The following is a 15536-nucleotide window of genomic DNA, read 5'->3' as shown; positions in this document are numbered from 1 at the left end:
CAAGACGCGCGAGCATACCTTGTTACGCGCCCGGCCCGCCCCGGGCGGCGGCCGGCCGCTCGGCGACACCTTCTCGTAACTCATGAGGCCCTGGTACTTGCTACTTGCTAAATTAAATTTTTGGACAGATTTTTCTCAATTTTGGCCACCGTAGCCTACGGAGACTAACAAGCAACGCTAATCGGTCTTCGTAGTCTATGGGTGTTGCTATATTACGGGTGTCACATGCGTGTTTCTGACTTATGAAGTAATTATTTTTACTATGCAACCAAATGAATATTTTGTAAGCTGGTAGCAATGCACTTAGTTTAAAACTGTATTCGTTTTGGTTTTGTTAGGTTGGTGGACATTAATCGCAGTAACGTTATAGCGATTAAAAGCACAAGAGCTTTTATGAGGAATAGACAATATAGACTTTTCTTGAAACCTTTTATGTATGTTCTTATATTCGTGTTAATGAATGCATAAATGACAGATAACAGTAGAGGAGTAGGAAAAAGTTATTACAGTTGTAATAACGTAATGGTGGAAAACGCTTTCTGCAGCGGGTAACGCTTCCGTATATATGTAAGTATTACGCATTATCGTATTTTTCTCTCAGCTAAAATGTAAGATATTAGGTAGTTTATTACTGAGTGATTACTAGATACGTCGGTAATCAATGAGTAGGTAAACTACAAACGATCAAACTTTTCATTCGCCAAAGGTCGACGCCACATAACCTAATAGAAAAACCGACGGGCTGAAGTGGTTTGTTTTCCACTCGCGAATTCGTCAGGCAAGCCCTCGTTCGGATTTCGAAATAGTTTGAGTTCGAATATTCCCGCCAGAATCCGTCTAAAAAACTCCACGCTCGAGTCAAGTGGGGAACACAGAAGGTTGAGCCGCACCTGAATTTTTGTTTTAGCACAAATTTTTTTGCCTAATTATTTTTCAACAGGTGACGAATTCCTCGTCTCGAGCACCACTAGGCGTCGGCAATCGCGGTAGCTTTAGTTTAGCTGTCGCTCGCAATTAGTGGATTCGTGAATACAACTATAAACTGCTGTATGCCGTCTGGAGGATTGTGCTCTAGTGTGATTATGGCACTAGCGGATAATGGAGAGCATTTAGCGTTGCACGTTTCTGAATAGGCTTGTATTTCGGCGCTACTCTGCCGAGAGAAATTACTACAGATACCTATTAGGTACTACTTATAGACGCAGAATCTTGTAAACAAAACACTGTTATTGCACCGGTCCTCCTAGCTGTCAGGAAAATGACAATCATAAAACTTACAACGGTTTTTGTTTGATACACCGTGGGCTGGAAAAACCCGACAGATTTTAAAGATGTATCTTGACCGCATTTAAAAATGTCATACCTACCTGAAAAGTTTACTGAAATTGGTCTTGTTTTAAAGATAATGACATTTCTTGTGAAAAATTGTTTCTTTAATAACTCGGTGAAAAACTCATTTTTGGCTGCGACTGCGACGCTGCTACTAAATGACATACCTACTGACAGACATTAAAGTTTTAAAGGAAACTCGCAATATTTATCTGTAAATAAAAAAAAAATCCTTGCAATGTTTTTTTTTTCCAATTTGACCAAACGTTACATTATTTTTTTTTGCTCCTTATGACCTCTGGAATGCAGTGGTTGGTAATTCGTAGTAAGCCTGTAAAGCAGCCCTAGGTTAGCCCTCCTAGGTTTACCTATTTAATTATGACTTCGCAGGTAACACACTCCATACCCGTTTTTAAATCGCCCGATTGCCGACCAAAATACCGAACGATATTCTCTTCGCGAATGCCGTAAAAAGTGAAATTCATGCAATGTGCTGTCTAACCCTACCTGTCTAACCTACTAAATACGTACATAGGTAGGAGTTGCGGAGTTGGACTCTAATTTCGTAAGTAGGTAGGTACTATGTGCAGGCAGGTAGGTATAGGAGCTCTGGTCGGCTTGGGAATCGGTCGAAAAACTTTCCAAATAAGATTTATGTTCCGCTCTCGGTACGGAATATAGGAGCAAGCATTGCAATTATTTTAGGTATACGCCGTCCTATCTGCCTAAAATACCTTAATTGTGGCTAAAATCGACCAAAAGCCATTTTCGTTCAACGCTGAATGCAATCTCAGTATGTTTATTTTGGTACAGTCGGCCCGGTGTCCTCGGAAGTCGTTGTTTACTTTATTCAGTAACTGCTTTGTCGCTATAAGCGGTAAAATGCCGCGGCTAGTTAAATTAATTCAGAAAAAGACCAGGTGCTTAAAAACACGCCGGACGCTAGATATTTACGATATTTCCCTTAACATACTCGAGTGCATCTGGCCAGTCGTCGCAGGGCTACTAGTAGAACTCATTAACACCGTGTTCTCGTGCGGTGAGTACCCGGACGTACTGAAAAGCACTCGAGTATGTCCTGTTTATAAGGGAAAAGGTGAAAAAACTGCTGTGGACAATTACAGACCTATCACTATAGTCCCCAACATCTCTAAATTAGTTGAATCAATTATATCAAATAGTTTAATGCATCACTTATATACCGGAAAGATATATATTAATAATTCAAGATATTAACAGCGGCATCAGTACACAAGTCAAAACACCGGCAGGATTAAGTAACGCGTTCGAGGTCAAAGTGGGTGTCCATCAGGGATCTGCTTTAAGCCCTTTTATATTTAACCTAGTAATGGACTATCTAACAAACCATATCCCAGCACCTTTACCGTGGACCATACTATATGCCGATGATATAGTACTGGCGGCAAATACTGCAAAAGACCTGCAAGAAATTTTAAATACGTGGACACACTCTTTAGAGAAGTACGGACTTCGGGTGAGCAGAAGCAAGACGGAGTATATGAAATGTCCCTTTAGCGGAAATACAACTCCTGATACCATATGTATTGGATCAACACCAATCCCCACTGTGAACAAGTTTAAATATTTGGGATCTATGCTCACGCCGGATGCCAATGTGGAGGCCGATGTTGCGCACCGTGTAAATGTCGCATGGCAAAAATGGCGGTCGCTAACAGGAGCTCTGTGTGATACCCGTATGCCCATAAAAACAAAGGGTAAATTGTACAAGACAGCTGTCAGGCCAGCCCTACTGTACGGTTCCGAATGCTGGACAGTCAAGAAAGCGCATGAACAGATAGCACATGTAAATGAAATGAAGATGCTGCGCTGGGCGGGTGGGGTGACCAGGATGGACAGAATTCGGAACGAATACATTCGGGGGAGCTTTAAAGTTGCACCAATCACAGACAAAATGACGGAAAATCGCCTTAGATGGTACGGCCATATCATGAGACGTGATGAAGACCATGTAGTGAAAATCGCATTAAGCTTGCCAGAACAAAAGAGAGGGAGAGGCCGCCCGCCATCGACCTGGTGGTCAAGCATCGAAAGAGACCTTAAGAAAGCCCAATTGCCAAAACCGACAACCCAGGACAGATCAACCTGGCGCCGTAGAGTGAGGAGACCCGACCCCAGATAACGGGACCAGGGACGGAAGAAGAAGAAGAGTTTAATGCATCACTTAGAGACAAATGACCTACTGACGGACAAACAATTTGCATATAGAAAAAATAGGTCCACCACAACAGCTGCATACGAAGTAAGTATATGATTGCGTAGCAACGGCGTTAGACGATAAGTACAAACCGGCAGGGGTATTCTGCGACTTGTCCAAAGCCTTCGACGTTAAAAAAAAGCCTTACGTATATTAGCAGGTGTACATCCCAGACACCCGTGTCGACAGCTCTTTAAGAAATATAACATAATGACGCACTACTCTCTCTATGTTTATGAAATTATTATGTTCACACGCCGCAATATCCATTTATTCAAACATTTCAAACGTGTAAACATGCCTGGCAGAATAACCCGCCAGACCGGCCGATTACAGTCCGTGCCGCGGCGCCTCGCGCTGCTCGACAAAAACCCACGCGTAATAGGTCCGGCGTTTTATGAACGTCTACCCGCCACTATCAAAAATGAATCATCGGACGAATTATTTGGTCGCCGATTGAAGGAACTTTTATTGACCAAAACGCTGTATTCTGTCAAAGATTTTTAATATTATTTATACCTATTTATAAATTATTAATTAGTAAATTTTGACATTGCTCTATTCTTTTTTTGTCCCTATTATTGTATTATTAAAATTTTTGACTTTTTGACATTACCTAGGTTGTCCTAGCTGTATTTTTTATTTTTATATTCTTAATAACTTTGACAAATATTTCTATTTATAGAAAGTGTTTTTATATTTTTTTTTATTTTAATTTGTTTACTGTTTTATTTTATTCCGTTTCGTAGTTATTATTATTATTGTTGTTATTATGTTGTGACGATCTTTTTGTGAATGCATTTTATTTTGACATGAAAATATAATGTACATTTCCAATAAGAAATAAATGAATCTATCTATCTATCTATCTACCTATCTAGCCGTCGGTATTTAATAGTTTTCCTACGATTTAATAGCCAGGGGATGTAGTGTTGCGGGGGTACATTACGCCTATTTTGTTAATACAGGGTGAAACAGGGTTTTACCAAGTAACGTACCTAAATTTTTCTAACAAATTTTATTACGGGACGGAATTATTTTTCGACTGATCGGATATATATTTCCTTCATTATGTTTCTATATTTTTCCCATCATAAAAAAAATTCAGTTTATATTCCAGAGTATAGCTAAACGTAACGTACAGTTAGCTGCAAAGAGAGGTGACCAGAGCATACAATCAGTCTATGCAATTCTCTCTGCATCTGATTGTACATATATTTCATCACATAATATTGTTGACTAGACCCTACTCATAGTGTTGTGTTCCTGCCGGTGAGTAAGGTTTCCAGAGCTCAATGAGGGGGGGGCGGGTTTAGGGTCGGCAACGCGCATGTAACTCCTCTGGAGTTGCAGGCGTACATAGGCTACGGAAGCTGCTTACCATCAGGCGGGCCGTATGCTTGTTTGCCACCGACGTATTATATAAAAAAAAAATTGTATGTATCATATTCACCATTATAAGTTGATCAGCATCTTGCCTGCTTCTTGTACAGTCAGCGTCAAATACTTCGTAGCAGTCAAAGTAGCCAAATAGTTCGGTACACCATATATTTAGTATGGTGTACCGAACTATTTGGCCACTTTGACTGCTACGAAGTATTTGACGCTGACTGTACCTACTATAGTGTTTTTCTACTTGACTGCACAAATTTTTACTAGCGCACAAGATTTTCCTCTCTTACTTAGAACTTTACTGTTCATGAACTACAGCAGATGCAGTAATTCATGAACATCACATCCGATGAAATTATTGAGTCAGTTCAGTAGACTCAAGTATTGCTATAATTGGATCTGCGATGTCCTAGCAACACTGTCGTTTCCAAGCCAGCAGACAGAAAATGACAGTCGAGATGCTGGCTAGTTGCTCAGTCTTGTGTAGATAACTGTACATACATTGCACTAATTTATTTCAACTTTCAAGCCGGTTTATGAACTGCCTTGATGATGTTACATTCCTCTTAGTTTTTTGGAAAGATTTGATGAAAGTACAGCTGAAGTAATAATTATAAATTAACTTTATCGGACACATCTGGGCACGCTAGTGTCCCCGCCAAGACGAGCAAAGCGAAGCGCAAGGACACTACCTACCTTTTCTCGAAGCACTTAGCGTTTTTTTCAACCCTCATAACTTGTGTTTGGATTATACCAGATAAACAAAATTCTCGGGATATAATATCAATAGTGAACTTATTAAGCATAATAAATTTCAAGTAGAGTTTGTGAAGTTAAGGCTTGTAGACTTAGAAGCTTGGCTTTACAAGAGATCTGGTAACTCTTTGACAGTGCGAGCCTTATGGTCTCGTCTTGGCAACATTTTACATCAAAATGTTTTTGATGGGAACATTTTTTTCTACAAGCTTTGATTTAACTTACAATGTAAATATGTAATTAACTATGTTTGTACAGGTCCCAGTTTCCCATGAAGCTGAAAATTATAGAGAAGCATACGAGTATCTACAGGTAACAATGCACTATTATGATACCATTAAGCTCATCAGGAGACAGGAGGTTGGCCATAGGAACTCTGTGATAAAACAACGCAACCTGATTGTGTTTGCGGTTGTTGGTATAATCGTCTCGATGAGTATTAGTTGCATGTGGAAAGGAAAGTACAGTCAGAGATAAAAAATGATATTATTATTTGTTGAGGTTTGGATCAAAAATCCCTCTATGATTTGGATTTTTTTACCGACTTCAAAATTCGGAAGGCGAAGGTTCTCTATTCGGTTGTAAGTTTATTTCTGTTTGTTTGAAAATATGTACTTACTTACATATTGGTCCCATTTTCTATGCAAAATGTAGTTCTGATCTCACATCGAGAGAACTCCCCAAATCTTATAAGTATTTAAATAGTAGGTAATGGTTGTATTTTTATCAACAAATCAAGCATTTATATTTAAAATATTATATTTGATGAAGTGGGACTGCTGATGAAGACCAGAGCGGAACTCCTCCACGACGCATATTTAATGTTTTGGGATTTGTCTTCTTCGTTATATTTGTTCAACAATTTAGGTTTCACGAGGTCCACAAGATCCAAGGGGTCCACGACGAATTGAGGGAACTCCTCAAATCTTATAAGCATAATTGTAGCGTTTTATTTAAATCTAAAAACCTAGCAATTGCATAAACAGTGCTATTTTGTATTTTGTTTTAATTGTTATGAGAGGCGCTATGGCCGTGATCAAACTGTTTTGTGAAATCGGTTTTTTTCTATTAAATATTATTTACTTCGTTCTCTATTCCACGCCCAAATAATTCATTTGTATTAGATTATGTAATTACTACAGTACAGGCCGATTGGTAATTCGATTTATTTCTTGAAGGGCTTTATTAGATCTCACTTGTAATGCTTTTAATCACACATTGTAATAACACCATATAGTATAAAAAAATACTTATTAGCATTTATGTTTTAAATAGAAATGTTTTTCAACCTTAGTCATAAATTCGCAACAAGAACGTTTTGCAGAGTTTGCGTTTCATAAAATATGGTTCCTCTACGGAGTAGGTGGGTTTGTTATCGCTTTTTATGGCCACTTTAAAAAGAAATGAGCTACAAAAATATTCATAACTACTCGAAATAGAAGAACCAAGAAAGGATTACTTAAATAACGTATTTGCGCCTACCTACTAAATAAAATGTAAGTATCCAAGGTACCTGATAATAATAAAGTTTAAGTAATATGTAATACGTATGTCTCTTTTTGCCTACAAGCTGATATGAAGTTTGGTGAAGTTGTAAGGAAAACATTGTAGGAATGTAAGGGTTTTGTTTAAAAAAAAACACATCACAAAATTAAGATAAAGCTACGTTTCCAACGGGGATGTGCGGGCGTAATAGCGAGGGGTGTGTTTGTTAAGAACCAGTGGAAAATTACTGACTAGAGCTGCGCTGAGCGAGGATAAGTAAAGTGATCCTATTGGTTCTTAACAAACATATCCCTCGCTACGCATCCTTGCACATCTATGCTGGAAACGCATCTCTGGTAGTTTGAGACTCACATGGGAGTAAGTTACCACTTACCTACCTGCAGACAAGACAAAGACATAACCCATGAAGATATCTTGCTCTAGGTGGGTAGGGGTAAGTTGAAAGGAGGGTTAAAACAAAAACTTCTCCGTAATTCCAAATCACGAGTAATATTTTTTAGTGCAGGAAACATTATTCTAACTACCATTTAGTTGTGCCCCGTCGCTCATTAATCCTTACTTGGTTCAATCGACTAAGGTCTATAAAGAAAAAATGATAAGTATAAAATTGTCTAATTTTTAGAAATAAAATTGTCGGAATATTTTTATGCCTTGATATAAAAATGTCGATACTTATATAAAAATGGCCATATATAATCTAGACAAAATATAAAAATACCCAGTAAAAAACAACAACAACTATTTGAAGCTAGGGGTTATGCAGTTACTGATACTGGGGTTTTTCACTCGATATTGGTGGAACCCCTGTCTAAAACTGCGAAATTCGTGTACAGTTTTTTTGATAACTTGTAATACACTGTAACTATAATGTAGAGGCCCAACGGAGCCGACATGTCTCATTGATAACGGCTCTTTTTAAACAAGTAGATTTAAAAATAAAAGTATAAAAATGTCCTCAAATTATTTAGTCGTGAAAACTATTTGATCTAGAACGTCTAATTATAAAAAAAATATCACTTCTTGTTTATACAGGTGTAACAAAAATGCTGGTGATCCACTAAAGGTCGTAATCAGTATCACCGAAATTCAAATAGCGAAAACACATAGGAAAAGAAGGAAAAACATTTTTTTTTGGCGTATAAAAACTTTTTTGCATGGTATTTAGCCTACTTGGACGACCTGCCCCATAAAATGAAAAATTTTGATCGTTAATTTTTTTTTCTTCTATTTCCTGATCAGACCACGATATTGATATACGCCCTTAAACAGAACACCAGCATTTTTGTTACAACCTGTATAGTTCATGTCGTTTGTCTGTCCTAATAAAGAATCCGTTACCTACTCAGCATATCAAAGTTATATGGTTCTGTATGTTAGTCAAGGTATTATATCAATATATCAGGACATATATATTTAAGGTTGTAGCTCTAACTTGCATTTTTGTTTTTGGGATTATTTGTAGGAATTATGTCCACTCAGAATCACGAGTTTTTCCAATCCGTAATATACGAAAAAAATTTGCCAAAAAAAAATATTAAGAAAAAAACTTGCAAGTGCACGAGATTCCCAATTCTAATACAAAAGACGAAAGTACAACCTAAAATAGAAAAGCTATAAAGTTTTAGGTGTTAGTCAATAGCCCCGTCATTTTTATTTCCCGTCAACAAATTGAAAAATTTAAAAGTCGGCATTTTTAAACTTATAGTTCGTTCGCGTTTAGAATGCAGTAAAATCATTATTGTCGGCCGGCCTAGCTACGCCCGTAACCAATCAAATCGTTCCCAATTAGAAAATATAGTTTGACAATGATCATTTGAAGGCATATTTTCTAATTGGGAACGATTTGATTGGTTACGAGCATCGCTAGGCCGGCGGCTTGTAATGATTTTACTGCATTCTAAACGCGAACGAACTGTAGTTATTCTTGTCATTTTTATTCTCTGTCAAAAGTGATAGTATTTAGTAATTTTTTTATGTCGGCATTTTTATACTTGGTCCATAATATTTTACTCCAATTTTCTTTCTTGCCAATATTTATGTTATCGTCGTTTTTATACTTACTCGTATTATATTTTCCTTATAGACCTTAGTCGACTAAATCCCTCACTTGAAGTCAAAATAGTGTGATGTGAGACATATTTGTCACAGGTGGTATTATCTTCATCTCGACGATTGTTACAAATGGTATAACCGAGAACTAACGTATTTATCCAATGCAACCCTATTCATCTTATCAACATTCTATTTAATGTTACCTCAACGCACCTTATCACTTTTTTTTAGCGAAAATGAACGTTATTTACTATCAGTTTGAATGTCGTAATGGTTCACGAACATGTTATTTTTTTGAAGTGTCATACCTAATATCTGCATCAACGAATATATTTGTTATGCTTATGTGCGCCTTAGGTAGGTGAATGTAATAAGTAAGGGCTTCGCTCAGGGAGAAACATTAAGGAGAATAATTGTTAATTTATTAGGCGCAGAATAAGAGTCTTTAATAAATTGGTAGTAGACTGCGTGGTTCTGATAACGGCAATGATGAATTTCGTAATTGGAAGCTAAGCGAATCCAACCCTTTTAAGCCAATTTCTATCATTGAAACCGTTTCTTGATCAAAAAGTATTTTTTTAACGGTATGTTAAAATAATACTAAATGATTTTTATAAAATCGGCCAAGTGCACCGCGCAAAAAGCCATTGGGCAAACAAAAGGGCATTATCTTCGTTATACTTACGTAGTTTTAATAAGTACCTACCTACGTTACGTAGTTTTTGGAAAATTTTGAACGGCCCAAACCTTTGTAGTAATAATGAGAGGAGATACTGTAAGTTCTAGGGTTTGACTATTCTTACTTTTTATTTATGACAAGCTTATAAAAGAGTATCAATTGACACTTACTTGTCACTGGTTCCCGCCATTTTGAATTATTATAAAAAGGCGGGTAAGCAGCGACAAGCTGCCAGTTCGAATACTTCGATTACGGACATGTTATTTACGTCATAGGAAGTAGCTACATAACCTTAATCTATCTTCGTAAATTGAAGAAGTGACATAAAGTTATACAGCTGATGTGTCAGGCATCGCAAGGTGTGGTGTCTAATTGGTACAGTCAAAAACAGGTAGGTAGGTACAGTGTAAAAATATGGGTGCACGCAAATTATGTCAAAAATACGTCCCATAGCTATTAAGTCGACGAATTACGAATTATGGGTAGTATTTTTGAGTGAGTTGTAAGTTTCACACTTGACTGTACAATTCTTATTCTAATTTGCGTTAGAACCCCGTACACATTTACGTCATAAGCAAAGGACGGCGCTTCGCGGGAAACGCAATAGACATAATGTTTTAAATGCGCCTAAATAGCGTACTATGTGTACCGACGTGTGTTATGTTTGTGATAGTTAAATTATGATCTTCAGCTCTGATTTTATATGCGAGCGAATATTTCCAACCGTATCACTCATATGCGCCTTAGGTAGGCGCCTAGCGACATCTATCATAAGACATTTCAATTCTTAAGAGGCTACTAGACCGCCGATGGACCGTCGGTCCGAAAGTCCAAGAGCGCTGAATCAGGTAGGTATTTATGTTTATTCAGATTTTTGGCTTGAATGCGGAAAACGCCAAATTGGCAATTATTCCACACCACGGCTTCTAGAGGCGCAAATCAAATTAAATACAACAAAATAGGCCTACGGCCGCGTTAGTCTGAGTATCCTGCTTATTCAATGTTTTTTTATACTAGACAGTGATTCTTCCTGGTATAATCTGATCCATAGTTTCGTAACAATTATATGTATCGGTAGATCAGAAGTATGATGGTAATTGAAGCGAAGTAGTCTGTAAATTTTTGAATAACCATGCTCAAATTGTGCGTAATACCCCGGTGCCGCAAAAAGGTGAGTTTCCCCCATTATGAATAACTTCTACCGCCTCACCTAATTTAACTTGTAAACATTACAATTTAGGCGCCCATTGCGACTTGATGTTTCCAAAAGTGCCATTTGCTTTCTCCTGCGAATTTTTATTTCGTCCGTTTTCGTTTTTGTTTGCGTGTTGTTCGTTTAGTAGCGCGTTTGGATAAAAGTTTTAGCAGGATTCAACTTTTCTGGAGGCGCGATCGAATTTTAAATATCTCAATATTTGATATTGAATTGACAATGGGTATTGTCAGTTCAATATCAAATATTGAGATGCCTAAAGTGCTCCATACTTTAGCAATACTCGTAGGTACTAACGCTACTACATCGCTTACGAAGGCTTCTTGCTTACGTTACTATAGTAGAAAGTTACTAGTTTAGAAGATATAGATATAAGCCAATTTCAAAATTACCCCGTTTTCAAACTTATCTCAATGCACCTTGCATTGTTGGTAAATTTAGTATGCAGCTTTTGGTAAAGTATAGTATAGAAGAATTTGCTTCCGACTCTAGTATTTTATACAACGACAGCAATGAAGCTTGCTAAATTGCCTAAGTATGGTACGAGATTCAAAAGCTTGATTATATTATTATTGTATACAATACTTTTTCTACGAAGCATGCATCACATGCATGTTGTAGAAATGTCTGAATGGGTTCAGTATCTAAGATGTTTAATTTAATATTGGTTATGTTGTAATCGTTGGTTTGTACTATATTTTCTCTTTTAACTGTCTTTCACGCGTTCGTGTATTGTCACGTGGTAATAGTAGGAAAAATATATTATGAATTCCGTACTCTCAAAATTACCTGCCATAGATGCTGAAATGTAGGTCGAAATGAAACGCGTCCTTTGACCGGGCTTTGTTAAATTAATTAGCCCTCGAAAGCGAGACGTAGCTAGCGATAATTGGGGCAAAGTAGATTTTGCAGTGTTTTATAATTTTGGCCTTTGGCGGTTTAGAATGTTGTTAGAGAGAGTTTGTAGCATTTTAGAGATGCTCTATGGCCATGAATAATTTTGAACGCTTTTATAAAATAAAATATTACTCATCTACGGGAACGGATAGCATGACGGTCGCGCGGGATCCATACTTGAAGTCGCGCTTGACATAATAATATGGAATGGCGCGCGACAACGCAATTCATGCTAAGCGGAAAATTTTAGCAGTCATATAGGGAGCGTGACAAGTTTCCATTTATTAGGGTTTCGTACCCAAAGGGTCAAACGGGACCCTATTACTGAGACTCCGCTGTCCGTCCGTCCGTCCCTCCGTCTGTCACCAGGCTGTAATTCATGAACCGTGGTAGTTAGCCAGTTGAAATTTCTACAGATTATGTATTTCTGTTGCCGCTATATAACAACAAATACTAAAAACAGAATAAAATAAATATTTCTTTTCTATCTCGACGTTCTCATCCAGTCACCGAAGTTAAGCAACGTCGGGCGGGGTCAGTACGGATGGGTCACCGTTTTTATAGATAATGGCACGGAACCCTACCTGTGCGAGTCCGACTCCCACTTGGCCGGTTTTTTTAGATTTAAGCCACTAGATGGAAGACCCTGCTTTTAGAAATAAACCAGCGTGAAGTGTAGGGCCTGCTTAGAAGCGTGAATTGTTTTCGCTTTCAATTCAGTACCCCTAGTGAAAATATTTTCGACAGCAAAACGTGACGTACGCGTTTGCGTTAAGTGTCATTTTGTATGAGATTTTTGACTTTCCAAAACGTCCCGCTTGGCGCGCTGTTCAAAAACCCATACAGTTTGAGACTTAACGCAAACGCGTACGTCACGTTTCGCTATCGACTAAAATTACACTAGGGGTACTGTACCCCTAGTGTAAATTTGATCGACATCATAACGTGACGAACGCGTTTGCGTTAAGTCTCATTTTGTACAGGATTTTGAGTTTCCAAAACGTCCCGCTTGGCGCGCTCTTTCTAAATCCAATGATACAAAATGAGACTAAACGTAAACGCGTACGTCACGTTTCGAAATCGAATTTATTTACACTAGGTGTACTGGTCACGAGATGGCAAACCCTCCGACATGCACGGTACGAGTATGTGAGTATTTGAGTCGGGTGTTACACCGCAGCATTAAAATTATGAGCCGTTTTTAGTGAATGGGATGTCAATTGATTAATTTTTGTGACACTGGTGACATAAGCACCCTACAGTTTTAACCGACCTTGAAAGACAAAGTTTTACTTCCGGGGACAAAAGAAATCAAACCTTGTGCTGGTATGAAATATATAACTCAAATGGAATATTATGCGAGCGTACAAGTAGCCTCGGTCAAATTGGCTTACTTACATCTAATACTAAATGAGAAACGAAATCGACTGAACTCCCCACATTGGTACATTTGGCACCTTTGTCTGTCAGAACTAGACCCGGCATTATGCACAGATCGAGCCTTTTGATATGTTAAGTGAGTAGAATGGGCTTGCATCGAAGATTAGCTGTCTATAAATCGCTCCGCCGATAGCTACTAAAGAGTAGCAATCGAAGCAAAATCAAATTGAGATCATAAAAAGCGGCCAAGTGCGAGTCGGACTCGCGCATGAAGGGTTCCGTACCATTTATGACGTATTAAAAAAAATCTATATTACTAGATCTTGTTCAACATTTTACCACTTTGGAAGTGTCTCTCGCGCAAACTATTCAGTTAAGAAAAAAATGAGATTAGAAACCTCAATATCATTTTTGAAGACCTATCCGTAGATACCCCACACGTATGGGTTTGATGAAAAAAAAAAATATGTTTATTTTATGACTTATTAAAAAAACTACTTACTAGATCTCGTTCAAACCAATTTTTGGTGGAAGTTTGCATGCTAATGTATATCATATATTTTTTTTAGATTTTTCAGTCTGTTATTTTAGAAGTTACAGGGGGGGGGACACATTTTTTCACTTTGGAAGTGTCTCTCGCGCAAACTATTCAGTTTAGAAAAAAATAATATTAGGAACTTAAATATCATTTTTGAAGACCTATCCATAGATATCCCACACGTATGGGTTTGATGAACAAATATTTTTTTTTAAATTTTATGACGTATTAAAAAAAAACTACTTACTAGACCTCGTTCAAACCAATTTTCGGTGGAAGTTTGCATGACAATGTATAATATACATATATTATATATATTATATATATATATTATCATATATTTTTTTTAGTTTTTTCATTGTTATTTTAGAAATTACGGGGGGGGGGGACACATTTTACCACTTCGGAAGTGTCTCTCGCGCAAACTATTAACTTTAGAAAAAAATGATATTAGAAACCTCAATATCATTTTTGAAGACCTATCCATAGATACCCCACACGTATGGGTTTGATGAAAAAAGATTTGAGTTTCAGTTCTAAGTATGGAGAACCCCCAAAATTTATTGTTGTTTTTCTATTTTTGTGTGAACATCTTAATGCGGTTCATAGAATACATCCACTTACTAAGTTTGAACAGTATAGCTCTTCTAGTTTCGGAATAAAGTGGCTGTGACATAATCGGACAGACAGACGGACATGACGAATCTATAAGGGTTCCGTTTTTTGCCCTTTGGCTACGGAACCCTAAAAATAGTGATTGCAAGTTATACGGCCACCAGTTAGATACTGGTATGCTCGCTAGCGTGTGCTTAATTTTTCTAAGCATCTCGCTTGTACTCGCATATGATATTAGTGCAAGCGAGATGTATCGAAAGTAAGTTACGCAGATGTTAGCGAATATGCCAGTTTGACACTGCTAAGGCAGTGACCGGTGGTGACTGCTTACCATCAGGCGGGCCGTATGCTTGTTTGCCACCGATGTGTTATAAAAAAGTCGTGGTAGGGCTACTAGAGCCCGGCTAAGCTAACTCTGCGGTGCAGCTGCACCTACTTAGGCAGAAAAAATGTAGTGGTGTTAAATTTATTGCCATTGCGAGCTACGCGCTAGGGAATGCTAACCGGTTAACCGGTTAACCGGTTACCCGGTAATTTGACCAATATTACAGTCGGTAAAATACCGGTAATTTCCAGCCGTAACCGGGAATTTACCGAACGTTGTATAGGCAAATAAAAATGTAACAACCTGTTGAATTAGCCCATCTATGTCTTCGTACTTACAAAAAAAAACAATTACTACGGTTTACGATTACGAAGAGACACTTAAAATACTTACTTTTCTGCATCTTATGATCTCGTCGGAGTAGGAACTAGGAAGCAATGTTTTGTGACAAATGAGTGGTCGCTAATCCCTCGCCCTTTCCCTTCTCGCCACCCCTACCCGACCCGCCTTACTATGTTTAGTGTCCTTTGTTTTAGCCTGGTGTCCGACAAGTGTGGAATGCGAAAGAACATTTTCTACCGCTGGTTACTTGTGTTCAAGATATCGTTCACGAATGTC

This window comes from Cydia pomonella, chromosome 8, assembly GCF_033807575.1.
Source record: "Cydia pomonella isolate Wapato2018A chromosome 8, ilCydPomo1, whole genome shotgun sequence".
Lineage (NCBI taxonomy): Eukaryota > Metazoa > Arthropoda > Insecta > Lepidoptera > Tortricidae > Cydia > Cydia pomonella.
Note: the sequence above shows the minus strand (reverse complement) of the source record.